Genomic DNA, 15,504 nt, shown 5'->3' on the forward strand with positions numbered 1-15,504 from the left:
ATCTTGCGCTTCCTTTTTCTTGCCTGCTTTTCCCCAGCAGGGTTTTGGTGATACCTTCTCCGCTTTGCAGCCTCTGTGGTTGGAAGTGCTCCTTCATCCTGGTGCAGCTTGAGCACCAGTGGCATTTTCCCTGTGGGATCATCCCAGTAGCTTCACAAACAGAATCCCTAAGCCACCGGGTCCAAAAGTTTCCAAGATACATTTTGATGATACTAGCTAAGTGATTTAGCAGAAACTGTAATGAAGCTCATCATAGCATTCCTAGAGGAGTTTCCTAACCTGAGAGCTTAGAGAAATGTATCCAGAGGAGATCCATACAAACCACATCACCAGGATCACCACGAAGACCCCAAGCATTGCTCCCAGCACCTTGGCCACCCTCTGGCCACTGTTACCCTCCAGCTGTCAGAGCTTGTGCCGAGCTGGCTGTGGGGTGGTGGCAGCAGCAGCAGCAACCAGAGATGTTTCTGCAAGCATGGAGGAGAAAATCAGCTCTCCCAGGGAAACAAAGCCAGGGAGCTGCTGGCTCCCTTCGGGGAGAAGGATTTCCAGCCTGAGAACAAAGCTACGGATGCTTCCCCCGAAGCACATTGCGCTTGCTGGTATTAACGTTTCAGGCGGTGCATACAAAACTGCCCCAGAAACAAGCATTGACATGCAAGTATATGAGCTCCTAAGTCTGAGCCTTGGCCAAGCAGCTCACCACAGTGGTGCCAGCTGGGGCACTGGGCAAGCAGGGCAAGGAGAGCTCTACTGTGTCCAAAGCGAGATGATTTATCAGCGCGCCTGCAGGACCTGGCTTGCAGGACACCCGCACCATTGTGAGAGATGCTGCACGTGACGGGGGATGCAAATCTACAGAGAACACTGAGGGAGGAGAGAGAGGTGCCAGCTTTATTGTATGCCAAAGCCTTAATCACTCTGCTCCAAATTATAACTCTGGGACTGGGTGAGCTCATGCACCCAGCAAGCCTTTCAGAGCAGCTTATCACCATCCAGCGGGTGCAGAAAAGCACAGTGTGAGGAACCAGCACCTAATCCCAGCTCCTGCAGTCACTCAGAGCACCTCATCCAGCATTACCTGCTCCTTCAGGGTAACCCGAGCAGATACAATAAGACAACAGTGTAAACAGCAGCTTAGCAAATATGACTAACTACTGTAGGCAGCATGTTTTAACTTGGCTTTAGGAAATAAACATAATCAAAAGCCATCAGACATGAGAAGGTGAAGAAGGAAGAGAAGGGCCACCCCCTTGGCAGGGCTGAGACAATAAGGTTATTTACAAAACAGCCAGTAGATACTTGTCTTATTTATACAGGATAAGAAAAATAAAAGCCTCTACTGCTAATACAAAGTTCTCTTTGTATTATGAGCAGGATCACTTAATAATATACAGTTACTTCATACAGATTAAGACAGAATTAATTAAATGAAAGGTTGTGCTCTGAGGCAGAGTTCCCCTGGCACTGAGTTCTAGTCCACAGGGAAGCTCTCTCTTGTAGGCACCCCCAAAATCAAATCCCCAGACTTCAGATCATTTCCCCCAGCAGCTTAGCTGTTGTGTCCTTTGAAGTAAGGTTTTAGGTTTAAATTCAAATCTTTACCTTCCTTTCTTACCTTTAATTTCTCACTAGTTTATTATCCATACAGCCACGAATTTCAGAATGCCTGGCCCTTGTCAGCTCTCAAACCCCGCTCTGATGTGTCTTTGTCACACTGTTCTTCACTGGGCAGCATCTGAAATCCAGAGGCAACTCCCCATTTACACTGAGGGTGGTGAAACGCTGGCACAGGCTGCCCAGAGAGGTGGTGGATGCACCATCCCTGGAGACATTCAAGGCCAGGCTGGATGTGGTTCTGGACAACCTGATGTAGCTGAAGATGTCCCTGCTCATTGTAGGGAGGTTGGACCAGATGAGCTTTGAAGGTGCCTTCCGAACCAAACCATTCTGTGATTCCGTGTGCATTGCCAAGAGCCCAGGTTCATGGGGCAGGTACCCACACTCCTGCCAGGCAGGGTTCTGCAGCGTCAAGCTGCTCGCTTGCTCCCTGCCCTCATGAAGGACCTGGAGGTCAGAGTTAGGAGGATATTAAGGGTTAGAAGAAGACCTGCCTTGGGACTGGAGCTGTGAACAGGGTCTCCTATGAAATGTTTTCATCTGAGAGCAAAATGAAACCATGTAGACCCCTGATACAACACACTGCCAGGATGTCAGGAGGTCTTCAGCTTGCCAGGAACCTAAAAGAAATAATTTGAGCCCGGATGAGGTTGACACAAAGATTTTCTTTCCTTTTCCCCCATCTATGTGCTCACTGGTGAACCAGAAGCCACGGTTTTGGCCATCTTGAGAGTGAAATTACAACAGCAGCAAGTGCTTTCCAGGTGTCTCAGTGAAGTATGAAACTTGCTCCTTCCTTTCTGTCTTTGCCCATGTGTGATGCATTTTGAGCCTCTTTCCACCTCTGCGAGAGCCTGAATTTCAGTCCTTTTGCAGCAGGAAAACATTAAGCCATATTTGCCCCAGATCTCCATCATTTTTCTTACCTGCACAGCACACACAGGCCATGCATGGACCAGGGCACTGTGCCACAGAGATGCCTCCAGCTCTGCCGCAGCACAGAGGGGCTGCATTGCACCCACACTGGGGGGACCCAGACAGCACCCTTGGGCAGGGCATTGATGGCTCCACAGGTACAAGGAAAAGGAAAAAAGAAACCAATAAACACAAGTGATGCACAATACAACTGCTCACCATCCACTGACCGATACCCAGCCAGACCGAGCAGTGATCGGTCCCTTCCAGGTGACTCCCCCCAGTTAATATACTGGGCATGACGTGCTGTGGTATGGAATAGCCCTTTGGCCAGTTTGGGTCAGGTGTCCTGCCTCTGCTTCCTCCCAGCTTCTTGTGCCCCTTCTCACTGGCAGAGCATGAGACTGAAAAGTCCTTGATCAGAGTAAGCGCTACTGAGCAACAACTAGAACATCAGTGTGTTATCAGCATTGTTCTCAGACTAAAGCCACAACACAGCACTGCACCAGCTACTAGGAAGAAGAAAACTTCTGTAGCAGAACCCAGGCCAGGAACCTATAGAGCAGACTTCCACAGTGATAAACCCAAGGGAAAAAAGCAGCAGAGGGGTATTTTGTGAAGGCCAAACACGCACGCACCAGCTTTGCAGAAGTGTTTAGCTGCATATTCCCATCCCGCTGAGGCAGCCTAACACTGACTTCTCATTCATACTTTTTGTAAAAATACCCACATTTGAAACAAAACAATCTAATTAAAGAATTAATTTTTAGCTTGAAATGAGCAGGCAGATATTCCAACCCGTGTTCTGACCTGACAGATGAGCTGAAAGGAGCTGCGCCGTGGGCATTGTGTGCCGTTCAAACCCAATTTAAAAATACATGGCGTGGTAGCAAAAATAGACGTGACCCTCAGCACAAACACCACCACACACACAAACAGCTCCTGTAAAATGCCACCGGTGATTTGCGTGGCAGCTGAACCCGGCAGCAGTGGAACAGCATCACCCACCTTCCGAAGTGCTGCTGTGATAAGCCCATGTGAACACCACTGCAGCACATTCCCATGGCAGGGCTTGCACAGCTGCCTCAGTTTTGGGACCCCAAAGTGGGTCCCAGCCTTTCCTGAAACCCTAAGGGAAACTCCTGTCCCCTTATGCACGTGACCTGATGTCCCACTCCTGGCATGCTGGGAGATACCTGAAATGACTGTGCTATCTCTTCCACATCTAAACTATTGTGACTTCTAAGTGAGAGGCGAGAGGCAGTGCTGTGGGGAAAATCACCTTTTCACCCTTAAACAGAGGAGCCCACGTCCAAGCGTTCACACCCCAGCGATGCTGAGCAGCACCTGCAGAGACACAGGATGCAGAGATGCAGGAGCAGCAGCAGCCCCCCCTCAGCAGCCCCAGCTCCAAGCCCACATGGCACGCCTGGAGATCAACCCAGGCCAAAAGCTCTGGCTCAGACCCTGAAGCAGCCCTCAGCTGCAGCAGAAAGGGACAAAGGCGCAGCCCCAGCTTTGGAGAGAGGGTTTGGGAAACAGGAGCTGTAGGGCCACATGCAGGAAAAACCACCTCTGAGTGGCCAGAGCCTGTGCTGGGTACAACAGTGTCGTGGTTTAAGCCCAGCCGGCAACTTGGAACCACGCAGCTGCTCCCTCACTCCCCCCTTTTTCCTTCCTCCCCCTGCTCCCGGAGGGATGGGGAGGAGAATCGAAGGAATGTAACTCCCACGGGTTGAGATAACAGCTCTCCAGTAACTAAGGTATAATACAAACCACTGCTGCTACCAATAATAATGGTAAGGGAAATAACAAGGGGAGAGGACACAACCGCTCACCACCCGCCGACCGATACCCAGCCCGACCCGAGCAGCGAGCTGGGCCTTCCGGGTAACTCCCCCCAGTTTCTATACTGGGCATGACGTGCTGTGGTATGGAATACCCCTTTGGCCAGTTTGGGTCAGGTGTCCTGTCTCTGCTCCCTCCCGGCTTCCCCTCCTCTCTGGCAAAGCATGAGACTGAGAAAGTCCTTGGTCAGAGTAAACATTACTGAGCAACAACTAAAAACATCGGTGTTATCAGCGTTGTTCCCAGACTGAAAGTCAAAAACACAGCCCTGCACCAGCTACTAAGAAGGAGAAAAAATGACTGCTGTAGCTGAACCCAGGACAAACAGCAAAGGGGTATGACCTGACACATGTGGCTCCACATGGGAACACAGCTACCTGCAAGACCTGATGCAGTCTAGAGATAAGAGACGTATGAGAGACCTTTTCAAATCCACCTTAGAACCCACATCCCACGCGTGGGAAACCAGCAGGGCATTTATGTGGTTGGATACAGAAGGAAAACCCTAAAGGAAGAAGCTCTTGGATGGGAAAGCATAAGCGAGCAGATCACACAATACCACTGAGCTGATACACCCACATCCCAGGGAAGACATTAACTAGGGAACGCAGTGTCAAATCCACCTCTCTGTTGCTGCTGCCTTGGATCATCCTGCCTGCTCCAGCCCTGCCATTCCCATGGGTCGTTCCTTTGGGCACATTCATGGCACATGGTTTCTCTGACAGAGATGGTGAAATGGCAGTGTCTAAAAGCACTCCTGTTTCCCCCAAAGCCTGGAGTCGAATTGAAGCCAGAAACATTTCTGGGCATGAGACTTGGCTCTAGGCATGTTAGGACTTTGTCCCGTGGGGAATGCCTGGCTGCCAGAGGGCAGAAGTGGAGGGTTTGGACAAGATAACTCCCACTCTGCAGCACTCAACACTCGGGACCTGGTCATTTGCAAAGCAGAAGAGACTCACCCATTGCTGGTTTTTTCCTCCTGGCAACTCTTGCTGTATTTTGGGCACAGATGTTCAGACTCAGCGCTGGTAACTCATCTAGAAACACGTGGCCTCAGGAGACCTATGAAGCTGCAGTAGCAGGGAGGGAATGGAGCAGATGCATGTGGTGAGCAACATCTCCAGGGTTCACCTCAGGGCCCGGCTGTTTTCCAAGGCATTCCTTCTGCACACCTCAGCTCCCCGGGATCTCAGCCTTGGCAGTGCCCATAGGATGCTCCTCTGTGCCTCCAGGGCCTCTCAGCTATGAGGATCCCCAGTAAGGGGATAGGATCCAACACCAGAGCATCAAGTACCTCACATCTTCCCAAGGAGACCCAACTATAAACCCACCGTGCATCTGCCCAGCTCAAGCTGCTGCCTCACGGGATCATCCTGGCTCTTGGCTCTGCACCACAGCCACAGCAGACATGGCCCCAGTGCCATCAGCCTTTGGGGGAAGAGGGGTGCTCAGCCAAGGCGTTTCTCACAGCACCACATCGTTTTTGTCAAGGTGTTTCATTTCTAGTGGAGAAGCCTGAGGAAAAGCAGCTGCCAAGGACTTGCGAAGCAGGATGAGAGCGCACCATGGGCAAGGCTCCAGAGCGTTCATTTAGTCTCCTTCAGGTGGGTTTATTACCCACCTGGTCGGGAAAGGGGTTCGTTGCCTTTTCCCAATACAAGAAGCCAGGGGAGGCTGGGAGACCATCACCCTCAGCCACAGCTCACACATTCCACGTGCTTTTTCTTCCTACAAATGGGCAACATTTAAACACAAAGAAAAATGGTGGGCAAAGAAAACGGGTGAACAAAGCTCCCTGCACAGGGAGCAGGGATCCAGCACCACCAAGAGAAAATCCCCCCGGTTCCCTGCCATGGGGCCAGGTCATGGCCTGCAAGTGACAGTGGGTTTTGTGAGACCCGTCCCTGCTGTGGCTGTGAGCACCCCGGCCCATGGCTGGGGGCCTTGGGTGGTCACTGCTCCCGCAGGCGGGGGTTTTGCCCAGTTTTAGCAAGAAGGCACTGGCTGATGGTGGGGAAATGTTTCACCGTAGCCCACAGCTCACCCATAGAGGTGGGGGCTGCTGGCGCACCAGCATTCACACTGCTCAGGACGAACCCCCCTGGTACTTACTCAGGCCCTGACTGCATGTTGCAGGTAGCATTTAACGTCACTGGCAAGCCTGTGGGAATGGCGTGTTTCACCCAACCCTGCCGTTAGTCCAGGTATTTGCTCCTTTCAAGTCAAAGCTGTTTGAGAGCCCAGGGCCGAATAGCTGTCTTGCACAGGCACTCAGTGACCCAAATTGCAGAGCTGGGCTCTGCCTGGCCTGCCCGGCACAGCTAACAGCCCTCTCAACCACAGCAGGACCTGGATCTCAACCAGGGATGAGTTGGCTTCACCATTAGCTGTCATGTCTTTGTCTTCAGGGATGAGTCTCACCCAGTTTGACCCTGAGCAGTGCGTTAGACTCATCTCTCTGGACCTCTGGCTCAGTTGCAGTCATGTCAAGCAAGTCATTAGTGGCAAGCAAGAGTAGGTCAGTTGCATTCCTACACCATGAGCCCCACTGCTGGTCTGCGAAGGAGAAATCAGCACGTTATCCCCAGGTCACAGCCCTGCAGCAGCTCATTCCTTACCCTCCAAGGCAAGCTCAGCAGCCACCAGCTTTTCCCCAAGCCTGGACACTTCATTTTCGCTCCCAAACTTCCTGCTTAGCCCACCATGATGCAGGTATGAAACTTCCTACCACCACTGCACAAGATTGTGCCTGTTTTCCCTTTTCCTTCCTCCACAGCCGAGCGGGACATGGGAGCAGGCAGCAAACCCCTGGTGCCTGCCCATGATCACACTGGGGTGTGCAGAAAGCCCTCCCAAGCCTCCCATGCTCAGGGCACCGGCATCTCCATTCGCCCTTCACTGGGAGGAGACCGGCCTCCATCCTCAGTGGAAGCACAGGGACAGCCATCAGCATCTTGCCAACATGAGCCACGCAGGGCCAAAAGCGGGAGCTATTTCCGGGGAGCAGCATCTCTTGGAGCAGAGGTGGCAGAACCAGGGTGCACTGATGGAAGAAGAAAAGCCCCAGTGCTCCAAAGGCAAAGGGAGGTTTTGCAGCCTCCCACTGGGGAGGACGGGCAACGTCCTCTCAAGAACAGGAGGGAGCTGCGGTGCTCTGAGGCTCCAGATGAGCGCAAAGGCTGCTTCAGTAGAAGCATAAACACGCCGGATCTGCTGTTGTTGCAGAGCTCCCTGAAACTGGTGATTTCTGAGCCGAGTTCAGCTGGAGAGCGCCTGCACCATAAAAACCAAAGTGACTTTGGGCTTTGGTGCTTCCTCCTGACACACAAAAAGGTGATTTGTGATTCAAAGGACGAGGAATTTATCATCAAAAGGAGCTGGGACAGAGCTTGGTGTTTACACATGGAAGAACAAGGCAGGCACCGGGAGCAGATATATTTATACCCATCCATTAATAAAAGAAGCCAAGTCAACCATACCTTAGTGCTAAAGTTAGAGCACAGCGCTCGGCATGTCCTTAAAAAGGCAAGAAAGTTTCCACAAACTGGGACAGCTGCTCCCGGGGCCAGCTCCGCGCATCCCATCCTCGCATGCAGGGGGGCTCCCAGCACCGGGAGCTGTGGTGGGAGGGAAGCCAAACGTGGAGAGGCTTCTCCATGCAAGAAGACTGACTCCAAGGGTCTGGTCATGGGGTGGAGGCCACTGCACATCAGGAGCCAGGCAGGCCCTGCTCCACCTTCAGAGACCTGCAGAAGACAACGACCTCTTCCCATAAAAATCCTCTGGTTTTGACTCCAGTACTCTCTCTGCTTCCCCAGTCACAGGGCTCAGACAAGCCTTCGCCTCTGCATGGGAGAAGACATGAGGACACGCTGGTCACACGGATGAGGACTTGGTGGGGTTGTCTCCATCAGACAGCAGAGGGAAGAGGAGCAGCACCCAGAGGTTACAGGTTTGGGTTAGGGAAGGGTCAGTGCGAGGCCAGGGGGAGCAGAGGGCACCCAGGACACTCAGCGGCTCATCCCCAGCCAGGTCAGCAATAGGGCTGCCCAGCACGGGTCACTGAGAGCTGCTGGATCAGGATTTGACATTTAGAAAGGCTTCAGAAACAACTAATTGCAGCAAGTCCCTTAACGCACAGGTACGGCTGGAGCTGGCTGGCCTCGCCTCCCGAGCACCAGGGAGTTATAACACTGACTGGTAGGAAAGGTCTAGGAAAGTCAGATCTTTGTTCCTTGCTTCTAGGAAGCAATTACTTGTCCTTCGTCTTGCCAAATAAATACATGAGCTCTTGCAGCCATTTCCCCGTTTCCCCTCCCTCTCCCCTCCAGCCCCTGAACCATACTGGAAGCTCTTTGCTGAACTGGTCCCAGCTCATCTGCAGCCACAGGAGCCGGCACCAGACATGCTATGTCAGAAATGACCACACTTCAGGCAAACTGAGAACAACCACAAAACACAGATCAGGAGTGTCTGAACCCACCATAAATAAGCGCATCACAGCTTTGATTCTCCGCAACCCAGTGAAAACAACCACGTGACAACCAGTCCCAGCTTGTGCAGGGAAGGAAATGAGGACGAGGACGAGCACAGGAGGCTATGGGTCACCTCTCACCTTCCAGGATGTGTTGAAGTTGTTGACATTCCAGCATGGATTTCACCTCCAAGCTCGTGCTGAAGATGCTACAGTTACATGAACTTAACTGACCTTTGAGCAAGACCTGTGTCTTGGACCTCCAAGGGTCTTTTCCAACCAACATTATTCTATGACTTTTAGCGATTTCCTGCATGAAAACAGAAAGAAGGCATGCAGATAACTCTCCCTCCCTCTCTTGTCATCCCGAGGGGTGCTCAGGCTGCCATCCCCAAGCACCTATAGTCAGTCACAGACCAGCGGCAAAGTCTGGAGAACAGGTCAGCTTCCCACTGGCACAGAGCTGCTTCCTGGGCTTCCGGGCTCAAACCTCCTGGAGCAGCTTGTCAGTGCCAGTCTAAGACACAGCCTTAGCAGTCACACTAACCTCACCCTGGAGCTCTTCTGCAAATTCAATTCCGCTTTATCAATGATTTCAATATGATCCCAATGTTCTCCAGCAAACGTTATCATTTATTGACTAAGTCCTCACCATGCCGCTGCCAAACACAGCCACGTGGCACAGGGATTCTGGCTCAGCAACCATGTTGGTGGGACCTCAGGCTGGCACTGAGCCCTGCGGCCTGGAGCCCACGTCCAGGTTACCAAACCCTCTTCCAAGCTACTTCCCAATGGGACGGTAGGACCTTCACTGCTTAGTATACACACTGAAATCGGCACTGTGGCTTGCGACGGGCAATGGGCAAATCTGACTCACGGGATTTGCCTTTTATTCGTTATAATTACTTACGATTTACACAAAAGGGATTTATTAAATGAGCAGTGCTAATTTCCTTAGCCAGCTCGCAGTGCATCCAAGGAACCCGTATCCACTTCCTTTGACCAGCTCTACTTCTGATAAACCCACGTTGAGCAATGCAATGATCACAGACTCACAGAATGGTTTGGGTTGGAAGAGACCCTAAAGGTCATTTAGTCCCAACCCCTTCTACTAGAGCAGGTTGCTCCAAGCCCCTGCGTCCAACCTGGCCTTGAACACTGCCAGGGATGGGGCAGCCACAGCTTCTCTGGGCACCCTGTGCCAGCGCCTCAGCACCCTCACAGGGAAGAACTTCTGCTTAATGTCTAATGTAAATCTGTCCCCTTTTAGCTTAAAGCCATTGATCAAAATGCCACAGTATTACAACATTTTGAATGACTTACTGGTGAATTCCAGGATCGCCCATCTTATGGCTTTGCCTTGAAATGAAGGTAGGCAGGAAGACCTGGAGCAGCTTTGCTTTGCTCTGGAAGCATACCTCTGCACTATGTTTCTCCCAGCGCAGCAGAGCTTTGTTTCAAGGCCTGTCCCAGCCTCCTGGATGCAGAATCCCCATACCAGCTCTTCCACAACAATTATTCAGCCCTGATTTCCAGGCATCTAATTTTAGCAGTCACTGTTGAACATCCTCTTGAGTTATTGTTAGAATGAAATGAGGATCATCTGACAGGAACACATTGCAGCTCCTCGGTAAATACCGGGAAGGAATGCTTAAGGAGCTCATGTGCCTTCCTGCATCCTTACCAACAACCCCACTACCCAGGGACCCACCTTAACCCACCCTTTTTGTTCCTGCTACCCCGCATTTCCAAAAGCAGCAAAATCCTGTGCTGGCCTCAACTGTACTGGGCGTATTTCGCTGTATCATTTCGCTCAGTCACCAGTTTCCATAATTACTTGTAAATTGGCCACGGGGATTTATTATTTATCATTTTTAAGATCATTTCAGCTGAAAACGCATCCGATTGTATGGACAGATATTTGCACGACCTCTTTTACTCGAGGATCTCTAAGCACTTTGTAGAGTATGAATGAATTTCTGCTTGTCTGCAGCAATACTCCTTTTACAGGCAGGACAACAGGGGCCGTCATTAGAAGACATGTCCAAACTCCCAGAGGAAATTTATGCCGAGCGCAGGAACACCGGCTTCCAGTTGTGTGTGTTAACTATTAAACCTGCTCCAACACAGACAGCGGGAGATTGGCAACACAGGCATTAAAGAAAATGCTGATACCGTAATTTGAAGTGGTTGTCTCTCTTTCAACACCAACAGATTCAAACACAAATTAGGCTTGGAGAGAGAGAAAAAACTCCAGGCTCCTTATCAGATAGCAAACAAATGGCCCTTTTCTGTTAGTAAGCAGCTATGGGAAAGAACAGCAAGGAAAGGTGCTGGTGTATGAACAGATTTTGCCCTTCATAGTATCACAGAGTGGTTTGGGTTGGAAGGGACCATCAAAGCTCATCTAGTCCAACCCCCCTGCAACGAGCAACTTCAACTAGATCAGGTTGCACAGCACCACATACGGCCTTGAGTATCTCCACGGATGGCGCATCCACCACCTCTCTCAGGGCAAGAGAGGTTCCAAGGCTTTGCCCTTTATCACTGTTAAGAAGATGCTATCATTCTCATGCTTCACACCCGCTTCCCTTCTTTGCGTTTTACCTGTCAGGGGTGTAAATCAGCGAAGTGCGTCCAGATGCACTGAAAAACAAACACATGGAAGCCAGCAGACTGGTGTTTCTCTCTTTTATTTAAAAACAGTGCTTCATTACCATTTGCAAAGGGTTAGGAAGGGTTTCCCCCCTTGCTTAGAGTTTATAAAAGCCAGCAACATGATCAATAATTTATACACATGGATAGTAATACAAAAAAAAGGAATAAAAGCTAAAGATCTAACTACTCCGACCTTCACAATTCCAGCTACTTGATAATAATAGGAATAACCCAATGAATACTGTATGGTCTGAAAGCTACTATACAATATGATACTTAACGAGGGAGGGCGGGAAGTTAGAGGCTGTCACAAAGCCCTGGGATGCAGATACTGCTTCTCCAGAGTCAGCAGGGAAATGGGACCCTGGGCAAGCGGCTCGGGCGTCCTAGGAAATGATCCAGGGGAAGGGAACGCATCCCAGCTCGGGACACGTCCTGTTCCCCGGCGGTACCTGGCAATGGGAAGTGCTGGGGAGACCGCGTGAAGGGGCAAGTCCGTCGCTGCCATTGGAGGTGCTGCGGCATCTCAGCCTTGCACTGAACGTCTCCAAGTCTCAAGTAGATCAGCCTGTGAGGTCAGTAAAATACTCCACCAGCTCCATATCGCTCTACAGCCCTGGTTCTCCATCTGCTATCAGCCCCAGGTTTTAGCTCCAGCTATTTACAAGCGGGATTTATCATATAAAAAAAAAGGGGAAAAAAAAAAAGGAATAAAAGAAGAAAAGGAAAAATCCCAAAACCAAATCACATCCCCTGGGGTAAAAGAGGATTATCTCGTCACTTGATAACGCAGCCAAATCGAGCTGCTGAAACTACAACACACGCACACGCAAAATACTGTGACCAGGAAAAAAAAGTAATAGAAAAACATGACCAAAACTGAGACTACTAATGTGGGAGAGGCCCAAATTCTGCACGGAATTCACTCCTTGGGGAAGCAACAAACCCCTCCAGCAGCAGAGAGACGGGAAGCTGGCAAGAGATTTACTGACCCACTTCAGAACAAACAAACAAACAAAAAGAAGAGTAAAAAAGAAAATCCATTCCTAAGATGAACCGGCACTTTGCTGACTGCCAGCCAAGTGAACGTGCGGGTGGACGGCTTCGGACACCAGCGATCTCCTGGTGAGATCAGGCAAGGGCTTTGGCTGATGTGTTCTTGCTCTACCATGAGTCAAGAGGCAGCGTGGGAAGCCCCAGAGCCTACTTGCCAAGGGCCCCATTTCACGCTCTGGCTATCAGACTCCTGCTTGCCTTGTTGGCTGGAGTTTTTACTGTAGAAGTTTAACCAGGGTTGGAGGGCAGAGAGGGCAATCAGTAAGGTGAGGGTGGAGGGAAGGGGCTTTTCAGACATTAACATCACCAAAAATAGTGTTTTATGCAACAAAGAATCAAGTCTCACTGGTGTATACTACAAAATGTTTGACGTTTCCCAAGAGCATGTCAAAATAAAAACACAAAGAAGTTTACATTGGATGTTCATCTTGTTCACTAGGTTGGGTTTTTTTATTCCCCTCCCACCCCCCTCCTATTTCAAAACAGTGCAAACAGGTAACACTTGAAAAATCACCCCTCTGCACCAAGGACAGCATTCCCCTGACCCTGCCAGGCTGGAGGGCCGCAGGCTGTCTGTGCCTGCTGCTTTCCCTTTGGAGCTAGACTCGGCAAAGGTGCTCCCCAGAGCTGGTGTGTGGGTTTCCCTTTATTGAATTCGTTAAGTGCTCCCCAAACCCGTTCTCCACTTGCCTCCTCCTTTGGGGCCGGGATGGGAAGGTACACGTAGGGATGGGTGGGAGCTGGGAGGCTCAGCTTTGTATTCCCTGCTGCTTGAAGCTCTGGGTGCTGGAACTGAAAGCCCAGCAACCAGCTCTCTTTTGGGGCAAGGAAATAGTTTCATTAACCGTTTCACAACTAGAACTCGAGCCAGCTATTCAGGTAACCCTCCTCAGCTCTTGCTGTGCACTTCACATCCACAAGGTCTCAAAATGGACAAGAACAGGGGATACACTTTCACTTCACGTCAGGGATGGGGAAACGAGGTCTAGAGTAGCAACATGACTGCTCCATGATGACCCTTGAGGATGACTAACAGAGCCCAGCCCAAAACAAAGGTCTTGGCCTCCTGAGCTAGCGCTCTTCCTGCTGGGCAAGTCTGCTCTCTCGGGCACGGAAACAGCTGAGCCACAGCTATTTTGAAACATGGCTTTGTCTATCTGAACTCATGACACAAGATCCACATAACTGCTTAACCTGGGAAAAGCTGGCTCTAGCAGGCTCATACGGAGCTCCCCGTTGTCTCCAGGTCCCATCATGGCTTTACTTAGAAAAGCTAACCCACCTACAGCAGTGCAGCCTCCCTAGCATGGGGACAGCGACAATGGTTTGTTAACATGCTGGGCATCAATATAACTTATTCCCAGTAGAGAATATGCTATACGAGTAGAAGTCATCTTTGTACCAGCACAACTGTACCCACAAGGAAAGACAGACCAGCACATTAAATAAATCAACTTTTCAATCCAAAATTTCATCAGTATAATATCATGTGCTGGCCAGACCTATTGCAAGACAGTACAAACAGCAACACTTAAATAAACATCTTCTCCTCTACATCAAGAGGAATCCCAGATGCCACCAGACTAGAAGGTGACACACAGCAAGCTATTTGCCAGGCTGCCTGTGCGGTTTCCCTCGGAAAGCCAAGCCCTGCTCTGCGAGGGACCTGTGGCTGCAGACCCATCTCAGGGCAAGCACTAGCTGCCATCGGTCAAATAAGCCAGGGCCCAGTTTAATTCATTAAGTTTAATTCCTTAAGTGTAATTCATTTTGCATAGGGAGATATAGGCTTTGTCCTCACTTCTTCAGAAGATGGATACAGCCACGGCTTGGTTACTCTGAATGCATATCAAACCAGTTCATAACACATCTGAGTGAAAGCAGAGCTGTTGTTTGCCAAGAGGGAAGAAAGGCTGAAGAGCTCTCCCACCATGGCCCAACACTCACTCAAAATTCCAGCTGGCATGCAAGTTTTTGGGAGGTCCGGTGCTCCGGAGACCTGGAACCAGTGAGCTCCCTCCAGCCCCCAGCCATGCAAGCACCCTGGCATCCCCTCTGCAGCTCACTGCTGAGGGCAGTAAGCCGGGATAGCAGCGAGCTGCCTCAGCAGGCACCTTGCAGCATTAACTATGGAGTCAAGGAGACACTGGCTGGATAATGCACCGGAGAAGCCTGGCAGGGAGAGACCGGTGCAGGCCGGGCTCAGACAGAGGAGGAATCTGGCTGGATGGTCTAGAGCAGGTATTTCTTGGAGATCATACAGCAAGGGACCATGACCCTGCAAAGGTTGGGTGCTTCTGCACTAAACCCCTCACTCTCCTAATGTACTCAGGTGGGCTGAAGCTGCCATGCATAGACTCTGCTCGGAGGCAGAAAGGGGGCTGGCCTCCTTATGCCCAGAGAGGCCAAGGGGCAGGGGGGGATTGCAGGCAGCACTGCCAGGGCAGGGAGGGCACTAGGGCAGTCAGAACCAGCTGAACTGAAAGGTAGGAAAGGGGCAGAGGGATGAGCAACCGCCGGGCTCTGCAAGCTGCGCTCCTCCTGCTCACAGCCTGCTGCACCAGAACTGCCTGCGGGCGAGGGAAGGGACGGCCTCACACAGCCCCTCTGCTCACAGGTGGGTAGAACAAGTGCAGCAGAGACTTCTGCTGCAGAAGTCCCCTGGCTGCCCTGTGGTGGAAACGGCTCCCCTTGAATATGACTATTTCTACCACCAGTCGTCACACTCCCCCCTACCCCAACTCGGGCAGTAAAAGCCTCCAGACACCCTGAGTCCCCCTCATTCCTAGATTTTGTGAAAGCCCCAACACCCTGTTCCCCCCTCCCCATTTTCAAGCTAACTAAAATATTTATATACAAACAACAACAAAATTGTCATAACAGCAACAAACCAAACTTTGGCTTGGGAAAAAAAAAAAAGTTTAAAAACCAAC

The sequence above is a fragment of the Nestor notabilis genome, unplaced genomic scaffold (assembly GCF_000696875.1).
Source record: "Nestor notabilis isolate BGI_N333 unplaced genomic scaffold, ASM69687v1 scaffold18528, whole genome shotgun sequence".
NCBI lineage: Eukaryota > Metazoa > Chordata > Aves > Psittaciformes > Psittacidae > Nestor > Nestor notabilis.